Consider the following 18,097-nt stretch of genomic DNA (forward strand, 5'->3'; position numbering starts at 1 on the left):
AGAAGGGGAGGAAGGAGGACCCAAGTAATTATAGGCCTGTAAGCCTCACCTCGGTGCTCGGGAAGCTCTTGGAGAGGATCATCAAGGAGCATCTCTGTGGGGGGCCTGCAGGGGAGATCATGCTCAGGGGCAATCAGCATGGGTTCATCAAAGGCAGGTCCTGCCAGACCAACCTGATTGTCTTTTATGACCAAGTGACTAAATCCTTGGATGATGGTGTCGCTGTGGACATAGTCTTTCTAGACTTTAAGAAGGCCTTTGACACTGTCTCTCACCCCATCCTCATCAATAAATTAAGCAACTGCGAGATTGATGCCTGCAGTTGGATGGGTAAAAAATTGGCTGATGGGGCACATCCAGAGAATAGTGGTGGATGGGTTGTACTCAACCTGGCGAGATGTGAGCAGTGGGGTACCCCAGGGCTCGGTCCTTGGGCCCACACTGTTTAATATCTTCATCAGCGACTTGGACAAGGAGGTGGAAAGCACAGTCTCCAAGTTTGCTGATGACACTAAGATGTGGGGCGAGGTGGGCACACTTGAAGGGAGAGAGAGGCTGCAACTAGATTTAGATAGACTACAAAAGTGGGCAGATGAGAATAGGATGGGGTTCAACGTAGACAAATGCAGGGTGCTGCACCTTGGGAGAAGGAATTCACAGCATACATACAGGCTGGGGAGTTCCCTTCTTGAAAGCACAGAGGCGGAAAGGGATCTCGAAGTCATTATTGACTCCAAGATGAACATGAGCCGCCAATGCCAGACCGCAGCCAGCAAGGCCAGCCATACCTTGTCATGCATCCAAAGGTGCATCTCAAGCCAGTCCAGAGAAATGATACTCCCCCTCTACGTGACTTTGGTCAGGCCGCAGTTGGAGTACTGCATCCAATACTGGGCGTCGCACTTCAAAAGGGATGTGGACAGCCTGGAAAGGGTTCAGAGGAGGGGCCCCTGCTTGACAGGCCCTACGAGGAGAGACTGAAGGACCTGAACCTGTTCAGCCTCAGCAAGAGGAGGCTGAGGGGGGACATGGTGGCTGCCTACAAGCTCATCAGGGGAAATCAACAGCAAATAGGCAGAGCCCTTTTCTCCCCAGCACCACTTGGGGTGACATGGAACAATAGTAATAAGCTGATGGAGAATAGGTTTAGGTTAGAGATCAGAAGGCAATATTTTACAGTTAGGATGGCCAAAATCTGGAACCAACTTCCCAGAGAAGTGGTCCTCGCCCCTACCTTGGGCAAATTCAAGAGGAGGTTGGGTGATCAACTGTCCGGGGTCTTGTGAACCCAGCATTCACAGATTCATAGATGTTAGGGTCGGAAGGGACCTCAATAGATCATCGAGTCCGACCCCCTGCATAGGCAGGAAAGAGCGCTGAGTCTAGATGACCCCAGCTAGATGCATATCCAACCTCCTCTTGACGGTCGTATAGAGGGGGAGTATCATTTCTCTATTCATTCCTGCCTGTGGCAGGGGGTCAGGCTAGATGATCTGTTCAGGTCCCTCCTGACCCTAGCTACTATGAAACTGGCTGTGCCAAGTATATATCCACCTTGGACCTAGTGAAAGGGTATGAGGAGATTTCCCCTGGACCCCACATCCCAAGAAAGTATGGCCTTCACCACCCCATGGGGGCTATATCACTTTCAGACTCTCTCCTTTGGACTCCACCATGCCCTAGTCATGTTCCACCAATTGACTGGCAGGATACTGTAGCTGCACCAGGCATATGCTGCTGCATACTTAGATGATGTTATAATGTTCACCGATATGTGGACAGACCACATTCAAGGAGTAAGGGCAGTCTTACAGTCAATCCGCATTGTAGGACTTACAGTAAACCTGATGAAGTATCACCTAGGCAAGATGGAGACCAAGTATCTGGGGTATATCCTGGGCAACGGCAAGACCCGGCTTCTGATAGACAAGGTACAGGCCCTGGTACAATCCCCGGTACCCGCAACAAAGACAGGTAAACTCCTTCATAAGTTTGGCTAGCTATTATTGGTGGTTTATTCCCCAGTTTGTGGCCCTCACAGTCCCCCTAACTGATCTCCTGCAAAAGGGGGCCCTGAAATAGATGCGGTGGTCACCAGACTGTGCAAGTGGTCACCAGACTGTGCAAGTGGTCACCAGACTGTGCATCTTGGGGACCCACTTCTAATTAGTCACTGATCATGCTCCGTTAAATGACTACGTGCCATGAAGGAGACCAATTCTCCACTAACGTGGTGGTACCTATCTCTGCAGCCATTCAACTTTAAAATATGCCACCATCCAGGAGCTGCCCATAAAAATGTGGACTTCTTCTCTAGAGAAGGGGCAGGGAGTAATGGAAGAGTATACCTCGGGTTGCACTCTTGGAAGGAACAGTATGTAACAGGCTCCAGGCTTGTAGCCTGGAGCAACCAGCCAGCCAGTTAGCAGGCTACCCACCTAAGCGGCTGCAGTTGGCTCAGTCAATTAGTAAATGAGGTCAAGTTGACTGGCTGACCCAGAAATAAATGGCAACAGGAAGAGGAAGTGAGAGAGAGGACTGGGAGGGGGAACTGTCTATGTGAAGAGGCAGGAAAAGGGAGGAAGGAAAAGAGAGTATAGGGTAAGAACTAACTCAGGCTGCTGGGTGTTCGTGGTGGACTGTTGATACTTCATGTTGTGTTCTGTGGTGTGGTTTAACCCAGAGCTTGAACTTATTTTAGACCATTTATGTTTTCTGATGTGTTCTGTGGTGCAGAAGAACCCCGGGCATTATTGTCTGCATTGGGAAGCCTAGAGAAAGACCATAGCAGGGACCAGGCAATCTGGACAAGGGTTCAAGGAATGATTTGAGCCAAGTGGCCCACTACACCATGCAAAAAATAAACAAATAAAAGTTGACACTACCTTGCTAACTGCCATTACACAAGCTGCCTATATCTTCAAGTTAGAATCACAAAGCAGCATGATATTAATACTGTATATAAAATGGGATACAGTATATAATTATAATCTGGGATTTTTATGTTGGCGGCTACAGCTTTTGCAAACAGCATATTTTAAAATGAAACACAATCAAATGCAATTGCTTTGCCTGAAGCAAAACCAAGTTGTTTTAATTTATATGATAATATTGTATACACCTGAACTTTTGAACCGTTAAAGCCTACTTATCAACTGAACAGAAGAAACAAAAATTTAGAGGAGAAGACAATAACACTAGGTTTCACTGGCACTTCTGTAACTATGGCAATTGTTAGTATAATACAATTTTTAGTTTGTAAAAGGATATTTAAAAGGTTTAGGAAATTTATACCCACTTAAAATCATAAGTGTGGTCACCTTTTTTGAAGGCACCTAAACCAAGTCATACTGTATGTCCAAAAACTTTATTGTTGAAATTTGCTGCCTAACTGGAAGGCAGCTAATCCTTATGTCCTTCAAATCCTTTGCAACTAATTACAAAACAGTCAGAGTATCCACAAAGGCTTTCACTGTATACTTGTATTTTATAACCTGGTGCACTGAAAACTCTTGCAAACTCCTCCAAACATATTACATATTTAACTAATGCAACTGACTAAACTAGAGCAATATAGAATGTCTATTGTGCACTGGGTACATTTACATTATATATAGACTTCTGTAACATGCACACACAAAGAGCGACATACTTTTAAAAGTATCTCTCTCTCAAAATTGCATAATCAAACTCCAAAACAAACACAAAAACAAAAAACCTTACCAAAACAGGAAAAAAAATCTACTTAGGAGAGGATAAGAAAATAAACACCATGAGACTGACATTAGTCATGTTGCTTAATGCATTACTGGAAGATGACACTATGCTGATAAGCTTAGTATAAGAACCTTTATAAAAAAGAATAATGATATTATTATTTCAAATAAGAATATTCATGTTCAAATAGGATATATATTGACTTTAGAGTGGGACTGTGATAAATAGAAATGTTAATATTTTGCTGCGTGATTGTCAGTGATGTCTCATTAACCTCTCAATACTATTACCACTGTTTTATTGAGAATTTAATAAGACTGATTTTAAGAAGATGGTGTACCAAAATAAAGTACAAGAATGCAGAGAGTAGTGAGCATATATACCAAAATCAAATAAAGCTAGTAAAAATGCAGAAGAGCTTCATGTTAAGGTTTCTTAGAAACTGATATGCAAGCATTTTCACCCAGTCACTGAGTGTTCCTGGGATTTCCAGGATCTTTGAAACCACAGCAAGCACCATGCCGCTGTGTCAAAAGGCTCAATTAGAATGTCACAGTCCACCTCAAAAGTATTATATTCATGAAAGGCAGATACAGATTCTTAATACAATCCTGAATTGCGACCTTAAATTAAGTCACAACCTTAAGACTCACTGAAATTAATATTCCCCTGACAAAGATCTCCCCTGCACAGGTGTTTTATCTATAGAGATAGTGTGTGAAGTATAAGACCAGATCCCAGAATCTGGTTTATAGGGGGAATGGGGACATAAAGCAATCATAATTCTACAGAATTATAGTGTTTTGCATTAAATTACCTATGGGTTAAGGATGTATGTTATTAAGCACTCAACTGCTACAATGAAGGTTGAATGAGCAACCTTCATTTGAACAGATTTTAAAATACTAGACAGGACCACTTATCATCTAGATGGATTCCCCAGGAAAAGACAATTTACAGGACTTCACTACATTAATTCCTACTTCGATTTCAGGAGTGGGGTTTAAACTAGAAAATATCCACCTTTATTTTAAAGTTATTTTTTATGATGAACAATTTACTGTAACCCTTGGTAAAATATTCCAATAGTCACAAACTTGCTCCTTATTTCCAGTCTGAATTAATCTAGCATTACTAACTTTGTTTGCTAGATTTCAGTCACCGAGTCTTAATAACTCTAACCTCCTACCTACTGGAATGTGTATGCATTTACTAACTATGATCAAGTCAACCCTGAATTTTACCTGGATAAAACTAAATTCACATCAAGTTCTCTGAATCTTTTGAATCAAGTTCTTTGAACAAAGAATGTTTCCCATTCCTTAAATCAGTCTCACGGCTTCTCCCTAAGCCTTCTTCAAGATCCTTCTTGAAGCAGACACAAAGAAAGTATTCCAGTAGTGTTCACATCGGGTGTCTTTACATGTGCTCCGGGGAGGGGGAGAAGGGCCCTTTAATTAGACTGGCTCTCGGGAGCCACTCAAATTAAAGTGCCTGCAATATTTTGTGTATTCAGTGTACCACACTTCAAAATGGCAGCAGGGGTGCTTTAACTAAAGTCCGTCTGACAAGCTTTACTTAAAGCACCCCGCTGCCATTTTGAAGCATGAGGATGCCGAATACGTGACGCCATGGCTCGATTAATCTGCTGGATTCTGCTGCTAGATTAATCAAGCCTATTCCGACCTGTTCTAAATAGAGCAAGTGTTGGGAACATGCTAAGAAAAGAGATAATGTAACCTTTCCATTACTTGTTACTCCCCTATGTAGACATCCCCCTATTTAGGCACAGAGTCCCCCATCCCATAAGAATGTCCTACATTGTTTGCTTGTAGATATTATTTTATATCTAGTCACATTAAGACACATTGTTTGCTTGCACCAACTTAACTGCACAGATGCAGATTGCTCTGTGATCCATCCTCCTCCAGTTTATCTTATCGTATAAATTTTATTAGTAATGATTTAAATATTTTCTTCCAGGTCACTGATAAAATCATTGAAGAGTGTAGGACCAAGAAGCACTTCCTGCAAGAGCTCACCAGAGATTCCACAAGGGCCTTGAGAATACCTACTTTAAAAATGACTTTTGATCCATTTAGTGAGCGTTGTCTCTTTATACATAATCTATCACTCTGCATATATGTTGCATAATAGTCTCTTAGACCTTCCAATCTCAAAACAAGTAAACCTACATTGCTCAGCAGCAATTTCTCTTTTCTTTAGCATAGGCTGAGCATGTTAACTTCTCAAAATTGAGCACTTGCAGAGATAAATGTCGAGCTATCTTTAGAGAAACAAGGCTTTTTTTCTGATAATATTTTTTATTGGATCCACTGTAAAACTGATCCAGTAAAAAGTCATCAACACATTTCCTAAACCATCCTGGTTATAACACTCCAACCAAACTATCTTTGTCACTGTACTGTCCTCCATTCGGCTCTATTTAGTCATTATAAACAGTTTATCTTGGAATGATTTCTATTTTTCTATTACATACGTTGTATGTATGGAGGTTCCACAAAGCTGTACCAGGTCCCTTCTTCTAGGTACACTGATTTCCTTCCATAAGGTTTAAATACTTCAATATATTGGGAACCTGGCAGCAAAGCTGTCTTGCTACTCAACACATTCACAGGTGGCAAATAGTGGAATGACCCTCAGGGAAGGTAAACTGTGAAGTAAGCAGGGTTAACTTTGTTGAATAAACAGTTCTGGACCAAGCAGCAGCAGCAGCACCACCAGGAAGTGGTGGAGACAGCAGATGACAATGCTCTCCCTCCTGAAAAGCCACATATATCCTCAGACAGTGCTGTGACATGGTGAATACAGGCTGCCACTATAATAAGCCTGTCCAACCCCCAGCCATGGATCTACAAGTCCTCAATGGCAGAGCAGGTGGAAGAAGATATTAGACTCACAAAAGCTGTGAAGGCAAACAAAGGCTGCAGTGGAATGAGATCTCCAATTGGCTTGGCCCCTTGCCATTGGTTCAAGGTCCTGTTTTGTCAAGAACCATGTGGAAGCTGCTGTGAAGCAGCCTTTCCACAATAAAAGAAATTGTGCACAGGTATCTTCCATGAAAATGGCTTTAGCACACTTTTCAAGCCCTTCGGCAACCAGCTAGTAACAACAAGAGGCCTGGAAGCCATGAACTACCACAAAGGCCACAGTTACACAAATGTCATCTAGCACTTGGATTGACAGGAATGTGATTCTGCAGCTGTACCTGCAACTGAGCAGTGTTTTAATAGAATCTACTCTACATACCCCACATGGGAAGGGGGCTAGAAAAGGTGTCCTAAACAGTCTGTCTATCCATCCTTTTCCTGACTAGATAAACACATCCAGTAAGATCACCTTTACTGCAGTCAAAAAAAAAAAAAAGATCGGTGAAGACACACAATCATTTTTGGGACCTAGAATATCAGAACCCTCATGGACAATCTTAATAGGGAACACTCACCACACCACACTGCAACCATGGCTCGAGAACTCAGGCAACACAACACTGAAATCCCTGCAATGAATGAGGCCCAGTGAGTGGGAGATGGGCAGCTCAAAGAACAAGTAGATAGCTATATTCTCTTCTATAAGGTAAACAGGAAGGAAAACACCAACTTTACAGAAGTGGCTTTGCCATTAAGAATGAACTCATAAACCAACTCAACAAATTCTCCATCAGAATTAGTGAGCACCTCATGACTGTCTGAAACTGACAGGGAGCCAATATGCCACTGTCATCAGCATATGTACCTCGATTCTTGACAATGATGATGAAACCAAGGAGGAATAATATGCCAACCCTGACCAAGTCCTCTTTGACATTCTGGAGGGTGACGGATTTATTCTGCTCAGTGATTTCAATGATAGAGTTGGAAGGGACTTGAACCTCTGGAATGGAACCATTGGCTAGGAAGGATTAGGAAAGGTCAACTCCAACAGCATCCTCCTCTTGACCAAATGCGCAGAACATGAAATCACTATCACCAACACCCTGTTCCACCAGAAAAATATGTACAAGACATCATGGCAACACCCATTGATTGATTATATCATAGTTTGTGCCCAGGATCAGAGATGTCTGAGCTATGTTAGGAGCTGACAATTGCTGGACCAACTCACTCATCCACTCAGTTATGTCACTCAAACTGACTCCCAAATGATGGATGCAGCAGAAGCAATGCTGATGGAAGATCAGTGTTGAAGGACTCAAGGAACTGATCAAGTGAAACCTCTTCCACCAGCACCTCAATGAAAAAAACTGGCCAATTCCAGCCAACAACAATGGGAGAATGTTGGCAGCGCTTGGGGTGCCTTCAAGTCCACCGGCATCAGTGCCTGAGAAGAAACTGACGACAATGCCATGTGGTTCACTACCAGGAAATAGCAAGACTCGTTTGAGATTGACTGGGAGATCCAAGAGTTGATCAACAATAGGCACAAGGCCTTTCGTGCTTGACAGAATGACACCAACTCCAAGCAAAAGAAATTGAAATCACCAGCAAGCCAAGACAGAGATCCAAATGATATGAAGAAAAGATGGTGGGAAGACAAGCTGAAAGATTCAACATCTCACTGACATCCATGATATGCATGTTTTTTTTCCAGTGTCACCAAAGCCATCTATGGTCTGAGCACTCAGGGACCAACCCCCTTGAGACCTAAGGATGGAGAAGACCTCATCAAGGAAAGGGGAGCCCTCAATGCCTGCTGGAAGGAGCATTTTGAAGACCTCAATTGAGATTCTGTTGTTGATGAGTGTTCTCAATTCCATCCTGCACCACCCAGAGAATCTCCAAATCCCTCCAACCCTTGACAAGGTAAGGAAAGCCATCAAGCAGATAGAGAGAGTGACAAAGCATCTGAAGCAGATGGAATCCCTGCTGAAATCTGATCCCACCCCAGCCCTGCTCCTGGAAGGTGGTGGTATGGGGTGCTGGATGGCAGCGCTCCATTCCTGCCCGCCCACCTGCTCACACATACCCCCTAGCACCTTCTCAAGTACTCCTGTGGGTATGCGTACTCCCGGTTGACAACCCCTGCTATACTGGATCTTCTCGCTGATGTTGGCCCTTTTTGAGAGAGGGCTGCTGAGGTATGTAAAATGTTCAACATTTTCTAGCTCCTGTCCATCAATGAGGACCTTTGCCAGGGAGGTTGACTGGCCCGGAGCAGGCTGGTGAAGCACCTTTGTTTTTCTGATGTTAAGAGTCAGCCCCAGGCACTGGTATGCTTGAGAGAAGTTAAGGGCCTTTTATAGGTCCTCCTCAGTATGTGCAACAACAGCAGAATCGTCAGCGCACTGAAGTTCGGCAATCAAGGCTGAAGTAACTCTACTTTTGGTACGGGGGCAGGAGAGACTGAAAAGGTTGCTCTGCATCCTGTACTCGATGATGATGCCATGTGACAGGTGGTCACAGATGAGCATCTTGGTGACTGTAAGAAAGATGGAAAACAGAACTGGTGCAATCATGCAGCCCTGCTTGATGCCAGTTTAGATGGCAAAGGGCTCTGTAGTGGAGCTAACGCATATGATGGAGGCAGTTATTTGATCATAAAAGAATCTGAGGATGGTGATAGATTACTCTGGGCAGCCAGACTTTGGTAAGATCTTCCATAGAGCCTCACAGTTAAGAGTTGAAGGCTCTGGTTAAAAAAAAAAAAAAAAAAAAAAAAAAAAAAAAAAAAATCAGTAAAAAGTTATATACAGTTCCTGATGTTGTTCTCTGACATTTTTCCTGGATCTGCTGGGCCACAAAAATCATATCCATGCTGCCTTTTGACGGTCTGAAGCCGCATTGAGACTTGGGAAAGGAAGGAACAGTCAGTTGAGCAGAATTCAAGCAAAGATGGAAGTCTGAGCTCCAGTACAGTGACAATGCTGTAGTGTGTGCTCACTTGGAAGCAGACCTTCAGGCAATCATTGACATTTTTACCAAGTCATACAAGAAAAACAGGACTGACACTTAACATTCAGAAGACTAAGGTCCTCCATCAACAAGACCTTAATGAGCAGTCTCCGTGCGACTCTGGAAAATGTTGAGTATTTCCCATACCTCAGAAGCCATCACTCGCAGAAGGCTGACATCGAAGAAGAAATCCAACATCACCTCAAATATGCAAGTTCAGCTTTTGGATGCCTGAGGAAATGAGTGTTTTGAAGACTGCAACATCAGATCTGAAACCAAGCTCAGTTTATCAAGCAGTCGTGATCCCCAAATTAATGTACAGAGCTGAGATGTGGACAACGTACAGGAGACACTGCAAGTTGGTGGAGAAGTACCATCAACACTACCTATGGAAGATCTTTCAAATCCAATGGGAAGACAAACACACCAACATTAATGTTCTCTTGCAAGCAAACACCATGATCATCAAGGCAATGATCGTTCAACATCAACTTCACTTGGCCGGTCACATCATCCAGATATCTGACTGCAGATTCCCAAAACAAGTTTTATTCTCCCAGGTCAGTCACAGCATATACTCAAGAGAGGGGCAGAGAAAGTGCTTCAAGGACATCTAAGGCCAACTTGGAAAAGTGCAACACCCACATCAACTCATGGGAGACTATCACCAAGGAGAGTTTGTTGCAAGGATCTCAGTACTTTGAAACCGCATGACAAGAACAGGAGACAGGAAAGCAGGAGTGCCAGAAACAGCATGTCGTGGACCAAATCAGGAACCCAGATCTATCCACCCTGGACAGAAACACGTGTTAAAGTTGCAATAGAATAGAACCTGTCAATCTCCAATTGGCTTTTGCACCAATCTTCAGACCCACAGGTAAGACAATCATGAAAGACAATCATCCTCTACTGTGAGGGATTACCGATGATATTGGGAACATAATGGTTGATTTTTAAAGTTATTCCCATACTTCCCTGCATACTTAAGAAGTGTGTACATCAATGTTTCTTACAACTTAATGCAAAAAAAGTCTGCAGGATGTGAACACTAGCAAAAAATCCTGCTTCCTTATAGTCACTCTTTCATCTCTGTCTCTTTTATACTACATTTTCCCCCCATTATTTTTAGGTTAACAGTTGAATCAAATGTGTGCTAAAGGGAAATCTCTATTATAAGACATTAGAAATACTGCATCTCCAATGTATTTCTGCTAATGCATAGATTCTTATTCAAACATTTGTGTTATTTTGTTTAGATTATTACTGTAATATACCCATCCCCTTTTTTCTTGCTGTTCATCCTGTATGCACAATTGACAGACTTTGGGCGATACAAATGCTGCAGCTAGAATTCTGCCACAGTCAGATTATAACTCCAGTTTTGGGTCAGTAAACAATACAGAAGAGCTGTTATTTAAATTCAGTATGGTCCCAGACAACAAGCAAGGCCTCCTCCCAGCCTACAATGTTACTTTATTATGACCTTATTTTATTGCAAAGATTAAAAACCAGAGAAAGAATCCAAAAACCATGTAAAAAAGCCTTTGTCTCTAACCTAGAGAGAGAACTCCTCATATCCCCTCAAACATTAGTGAAAACAAGCCATTTCCTAAGGTGTGTAACTTTTAAGGGAAGCATCCTGTTTCAGCCTGGTGAATCCTTAAATGACTAAACAGAAACAATTATTAGTCACAAAATGAAAACGTAATGCTATAAAAAAAAAAAAGAGGCAATGAAGTCCCTTTGAATGTAGTTTCTTCAGTGTATTTTATTAAAACTGATTTTTTTCATGATGCTTTCATATCCATATGTAATAAAATATAAATCTATATATTTTCTCATCACAACTGTAATTAGCCAAACTGTGGTCCCTAAATTAGTGAGAGTTTTCATTAATGCCTTCACAGTAAACAGTGCCAAGAAGTGATTCTGGAATTATATCAATTCCTTGTATAATTTTAATTAAGACCCAAAATTCAATAGACCCCAAAAGATCCTGGATGCTGCAGTTCTGACTGGCTGTCTGTTCAGTAAGTTGCATTTGTTCTGAAGCAATACTTTTGCATTTCCTATCATTTTTATAACATTACCTACTATTTAAATTATAAGTAATTTTAACTGTGATTAATATCATGGAGAGGATACACTTGAATATGCACTGATATACTGTAATATAAAGATGCGCCTCAAGTAATTTTTGCATAATTTATAGTGATATTGTTGAAAAAAGGATCATCTTAAGTTTTTCCAAAAATTAGCATTTTAAAGGCTATGCTAGAAGGCAGAGGGGTGTGACTGGCCTAACATCATCTATAAGGACTGAGGGCACTGTACAACCTCTAACAAAGACTGAAAGAATCATTTGGCTCCATGTGCAGAAGAGGAGAACCTCCTTTTAAATAAGGTTCCTTCCAGTACGAATAGTTTCATCCATGCTGCCTGGCCAGCACAGACCAAGCAGAACTGCTTAGAAGCTGTGCTCTATATTAGGTGAGTTTTTTTTCTTCTAGATACCGACCTAAATTCCAACAAAAATATTTATAATTTCATACCAGCACTTTTACTCTAGAGTCCGCTCCCTGATCCTTCTGTTTTCTTTGCAGTAGACTGAAGTTTCTTCCAATTCCTTAACTTATCTTCTACCTGGAGCTTTTATCAGATCCTCATGCTTGTAAAGGAGTGACATGTAAAAGAAAAGAGAAAATAAATAAAGAAAAAAAATTATCCTTCATATCAAAACCTGGTAAGAACTCTTACAGAAAAGAAACCCTATAACAACAGAAGGGAGGAGGGCAGACAAAGGACAGGAGAGATAAAAGACAAAGTTAGAAGACAAAGTCCTGCAGGAAAAAACAGCATATACCAGCAACATATTTTTTATGGTACGTATAGGAAAAATCCTTAAAAAAAAAAAAAAAAAAAAAAGTAAAACACAGAAACTATTGAGTCCATGAGTTTCTATACCTAGGAGGTTGATGAAATGCAGTTCATAGGCTTGCCTGTGAAAAGTGGTTTGTAAATTCCCTTTGAGGATCAGGCCTGAGAGACTGGACACAGGTAGTTGGGTGTTCTTGTCTTTGGGCACACAACAAAAGTCTATCATTCTGGTGCGCAGTTGTTGCTTCATGTCTCTATGTATTTTCCATCAGGGCATTTGGTGCCCTGATGGAGACATGCATTGCGAAGATATCTCCATAGTGGATACATTGTTGGCAGGTTTTGCATTTCTTGTCATGGCATGGTCTGGATTTGGTGCGTTTTGGGCTGTAGGAAGTTGGCTTCTGGTGATGACGGTAGGGAGGTTCACTGCTTGTTTGAATTTACAAACCACTTTTCACAGACGAGCCTATGAACTGTACTTCATCAACCTCCTAGGTATAGAAACTCATGGGCTCAATATAGACACTGGAATTTTGACACACTACAACCTGCCGGACATCTGACTCCCCAGGTACCTCTCCACTTTTACCTGCAATATACCCCTTCCCCCACCCCAGCCTGTCCCTGACCCCCTGATGCCTCCATTTTCATTTTCACTGACTGCCTTTCTTGCCTGCATTGCATGCCAGCCTCTAGCTTCCTTACTATTCCTTCCATCCAGGAAGAGCACACATGCATGCACGCACGCACGCACACACCAACTGCAGGTGTTTCCTCAGCCTGAAAAAGGGTTTTTATACCCCTTCCCCCACCCCAGCCTGTCCCTGACCCCCTGATGCCTCCATTTTCATTTTCACTGACTGCCTTTCTTGCCTGCATTGCATGCCAGCCTCTAGCTTCCTTACTATTCCTTCCATCCAGGAAGAGCACACATGCATGCACGCACGCACGCACACACCAACTGCAGGTGTTTCCTCAGCCTGAAAAAGGGTTTTTTCAAACCAAAAGCTTGCTAAGATAGACCAACTGAATAGTTGGAAAAATATACTACAGGGGCAGGCAATTATTTTGGGCGGAGGGCCACTTACTGAGTTTTGGTAAGCCATTGAAGCCTGCCTGACAGGCAGTCAGGGCCAGATAAATATTAATTTTCTAAATTTTTTTAGGGGCCCTGCAGGCCGGATAGAATGGCCTGGCAGGCCACATCCGGCCCATGGGCCGCATGTTGCCCACCCCTGGTCTACTAAAAGATATCAGATTGACCCAAAGAACCTTGTCTGCCAGTGCCATGTCCTCAGACCAACATGGCCACAACCTACACCCCTAGGACCTGTCCCCGGTCAGCTGACAGGAAGGAGGCAGGGCCCTGGGCACATCTAAGGCCCAGGGCTGGGACTGGCAGGAAGAGTTCTCTGGCAGCTGCTGAAGAAGCAGCTCCTGCAGGAAAGGAAAGAAAGGCTCTGTCACAGTTTGGCCGCCTGAGATGCTGCTGGTGCTACTATGCTGCTTACTTACCTGTTGTTATTTAAAGTAATGGACTGGACTGAGGCTGTAGGGGAGGAGACGACTTCATTGGGGCACAGTACTGTGTCATGTAGAGGCCCCAGCAGCAGCGAGGGCGCACCTTAACACACACACGTCACAAGTTTTGCTTGTCAGCAGCTTGAGGTGCAGTTTACCAGAAACCCCTGCACCTATCTCCTCAAAACTTGACAGGCTTTGTGACCTCAGCAAGGGCTACCCTCCCTGGTGTTTCCATTCGAATCAGGCAAGAAATGACAGTCACAGGCATTTTCGTGATTCCCCATTATAGCCTAGGGGCGAAACGTCGAAACGCGTCAAAACAGCAAAACAGTTTCGATGAAATGAAATGGAACAGTGTTTCAAAATGAAACTAAACAAAACACTGTCCCTTCAAACCAGTGAAATGGAATTCAAAACGAAAGGGTGCTGTTTCACACAGCCCTAGTATTTACTTCTTCACATAGTGGGATCTCAGGGTACACTTCTGACACTTATGGCACAGCAAACCCTTTTCGAGTCACTAACCTATGGTCACACATAGGGCCAAATCCTGACCTGGCCATGTGAAGACAATGGAATTTATACCAATTTACATTACCTGAGGACTTAGTCCCACAGATTTGTACTTTTGCTGATTCTTGATTGGATTTGTGAGGCTTGGACTGAAAACTAAAAAACACAAAAAAACAAAAACCAATCAATCTGCAATTCACCTATTTTGGGGGAAAAAACCCAAAGATTTCTATTTTCACATTACCTCATCTTTGAGGAAACATTAAAAATTGATGGTTTACAATATGGTACAAGACTGACTTCTGTCCTGACCCACAATGGAAGCTCAAGAGAAATTCTGGCACTTACAAGACAGAAATCCCTTTGTAGTATTTTTTTAATGAAGCTTTAAACAAGGGATAAGAGACTTGTTAAATGCCAGAAGATTATTCTACTAAGCAAGGCTACAATAATTAGTTATTTGTTCAATTAAGAGAACATTGTATATTTATTTAGCGTACATTTAAAAGAATCTATTGAATTTGTATTTGAATGTTCAGCTACAAAGTCATCTTGTTAAGTGGATATATAGATAGGTCTATTGCTGCAGACATCATTTAGATATTGTCTGATTTACGTAACTCTCTCTAAGCATCATACATACTTTAACAATATGTTCTGTTCCACCAGAATATGGATGGCGAGAAAAAGAGTTAAGAACTGCTATTAAAAAGGGATGTGCTCTCTGAGGGGAGGAACCTTTCAGCTGCTATGGGAATCTTATGTATAGTATGGGACAAGAAAAAATTATGACCAGAATCTAAGGGCTGAGCAGGAAGAGGGTGCAAAAAGGACCCTGAAAGGGCTGACAAAAACCCTAAGGGCTATTCATGTAATAATTTTTATAAACTTGTGTCCCCTTTGGGCTCCCTGTGCAAGTAAAAGTAAAGTCAAAGTAGATGGTTGGTTTGGCAACTATCAGTCCTTCTGGATCATGGTGTATGCATGATCATATGTGTAGGCAGGAGTACAAAGGAGTAGAGGCTGCCCAGGCCTTCCACCCCCACTTTGGGTCATTGAGACAGAATCAAAAAGTCCAGAATGAGTCCAGATGTTTGGTACCTCCCCGGCTATAACTGTATAAGCGTCTGGGAATTGACCCAGGTCTCATGTGTGGCAGACAAGGATTCTACCACTAAGCCATGGGGAACTCCAAAGTAAAAGTGTAAGAGTGTGTGTTCGGAAATAATTTTGCAGTGCCCCTGTACTACCATCACATAATGTGTCAGAGGGGCCATAGTTTTGGTGGCTCTCTGAGAGCATACTACAGCTATCAAGAAACCTTAGGAAAGCTGGGTTTACTTTCAAGAACCAAGCATTCTGTGGGGTTCCCACTGCCACAGAGTCTCAGATATGGAACATGCACCCAGAGACTGTACCCTCAAGGTCTACAGTCAAAGCAATGCCTAAATCCAACCAAAACCTTGCCAGTCAAGAGCACATGGGACACAAAGCTTGGGTCACAAGCCCAGCAAGCATCCAGGAGTGACAAGTCATCCAAGCTGTAACAACATATGTTAATTATCTGTCTTAACATGCATCACACACATTTAAACACTTGTTTTGCAAAGTGAAAAACAGTAACAGCAAATTCAGAATTTCTCACTAGTACTGATTCAATATGAAAACTCCATCAGTTTGAAGGGGCTTTTTTTCTATGAAAACTGTGAGTAAAGCTAGATGTTATTGGTTTTGAGTGTTTCTATAAGGATTTGATAAAATACAGCCTCTCTGAATTCAGTAAAAAAGCTCTTTCGGAGTTGATGGCAATTTTGGATCTTGTTCAATCTAGTAACAAATACAAATTATGGTTCAATTTTCAGACATGTATATGCAAAAGTTCATTCATCAGGTGCACATTAAATGTGCACCAACGAAGGGTGCCAATTCTTACCCAGCCTGTTATTTTATATATACCTGCATGCATCTAACCATCACTGAGAACCCAGCCTTTTGCAAACTTGGGCATAAGCCTGTGGAAGGTCATGAAAGGAAGAGAAAATTCACTTTAATCATCATGAAATAAAAAGGTAAAATGAAAAAAAAAAAAAATCAAAATGATCAGTCTAATCATATAATCCAGTAGAATTAATTCTTAGGAAGGGAAGTTCTAAATACAGCATTGACTAACGAATACCTATATTATCCTATCATAAGTTTCTATATAACAAAAATTATCCTATAAGTATCTATTGCCTTTGAAACTATTCATCACTGCTTGTATAAAAATTATTGTAAAGACAATAAATTCCATAAAATCACGAACACAAAAAACATTTAATTGTATTCAACTGTAAATTCATGCTAGTTAACCAAGATTTAAAGAAAAAAAACATGTTTTCATTATGGGATTATACAAGAGCCTGAATGTTATTTTGATACGTTTCTGTAAAAGTCACTTAGAACTTCATACAAATCTTATTTCAAGTAGATCAGCTACTCATCCTTAAGATCACTACTATACTCACTGGATTATAAAGAAAAAATTCATCTGGCTGTCAGATGTGATCAACAGTTAACTAGAACTGAATTCTAAACTCATAATATATGATGGGAAAATTCTACTAATCTTCATATGCTTTATTATGAAAGATATTAAAACATAAGCTAATACTGGAGTCATTTTAAAGATTAGACCTAATATTTCCAACTTCCATACTGCTAAAAGTTTGTATTTCACATTCTGTCATTAAAGTGATAATAGTTTCTTGGTTTTGTGAAAGGCCTGGAACTCCTGTGATAGGGAAGCTAATAAAACAAACTTCTGAAGCAAAATTAAAATAAATTTAAAATGGATAACACCGTGGACGAGAAGTAAAAGTTCTATGTCTAGAAAGTAAAAGGGCCAATTTTCTGTTGAATTTCCAGCCTTTTCTTTTTCTACCTATATCTTCAGATTCAGGAAATTAAGATCTTATCATCTGCCACATCATCATTATATTTTTTTTATTATTATGGCAATAATTTTAGGCACTTAACTATCATGTTTGAAAGTTTATTTATGAAACTTTGGTTTTCATTGATTCAACTTGGTGATAACTTTTTATAGTCAGATCTGAACAATATCACTCCTCTTTATATCATACTCCACCTGTTATCACAACCTTCATCGGTAGCAGGTAACTTCCAAACAAAATATAATGTTAAAAAACAAAACAAAAAAAACCAACCCCTGTTCGTTATCACTCTGGATACTGTCACAAACCACTTAATCTAGAGGTGCATTGATACATCAGTCCAATATTGGATCTGCACCGATATAAAGAAAAAACTGACTATACTGGAAATCGGCTTTTTTGCCTGATGTGGCCAATAATGTGGCCAATAAATTGTGCACGAGCGCAGCCGCAGCGCAGCACGTAGGTGGCAAGGAGCGCAGCCCGGCAGCTTGAAGAGCTGTATCTAGCTGGTAAGCCTGTTGTGGTGTAAGGGGAGGGGGGATTGTGGTGGGTGCAGATTGAGGGCCCCCGTGGTGAGGGACAAAGCTGCGGCTCATCCCAGGGGCATTGGGG

At 41.6% G+C, this 18,097-nt stretch overlaps 1 long non-coding RNA gene across 1 annotated transcript in view; it reads right to left on the bottom strand.

The window, feature by feature from the left end:
• The window catches only part of LOC112551571, a 51,655-nt gene that overhangs the window by 23,453 nt on the left and 10,105 nt on the right, over positions 1-18,097 (bottom strand). Inside the window, exon 2 of the long non-coding RNA XR_003095877.1 lies at positions 12,182-12,297. This is a non-coding gene — a long non-coding RNA (uncharacterized LOC112551571). The remainder of the gene's footprint in view (positions 1-12,181; positions 12,298-18,097) is intronic.

Source organism: Alligator sinensis, unplaced genomic scaffold (genome assembly GCF_000455745.1).
Source record: "Alligator sinensis unplaced genomic scaffold, ASM45574v1 scaffold493_1, whole genome shotgun sequence".
Lineage (NCBI taxonomy): Eukaryota > Metazoa > Chordata > Crocodylia > Alligatoridae > Alligator > Alligator sinensis.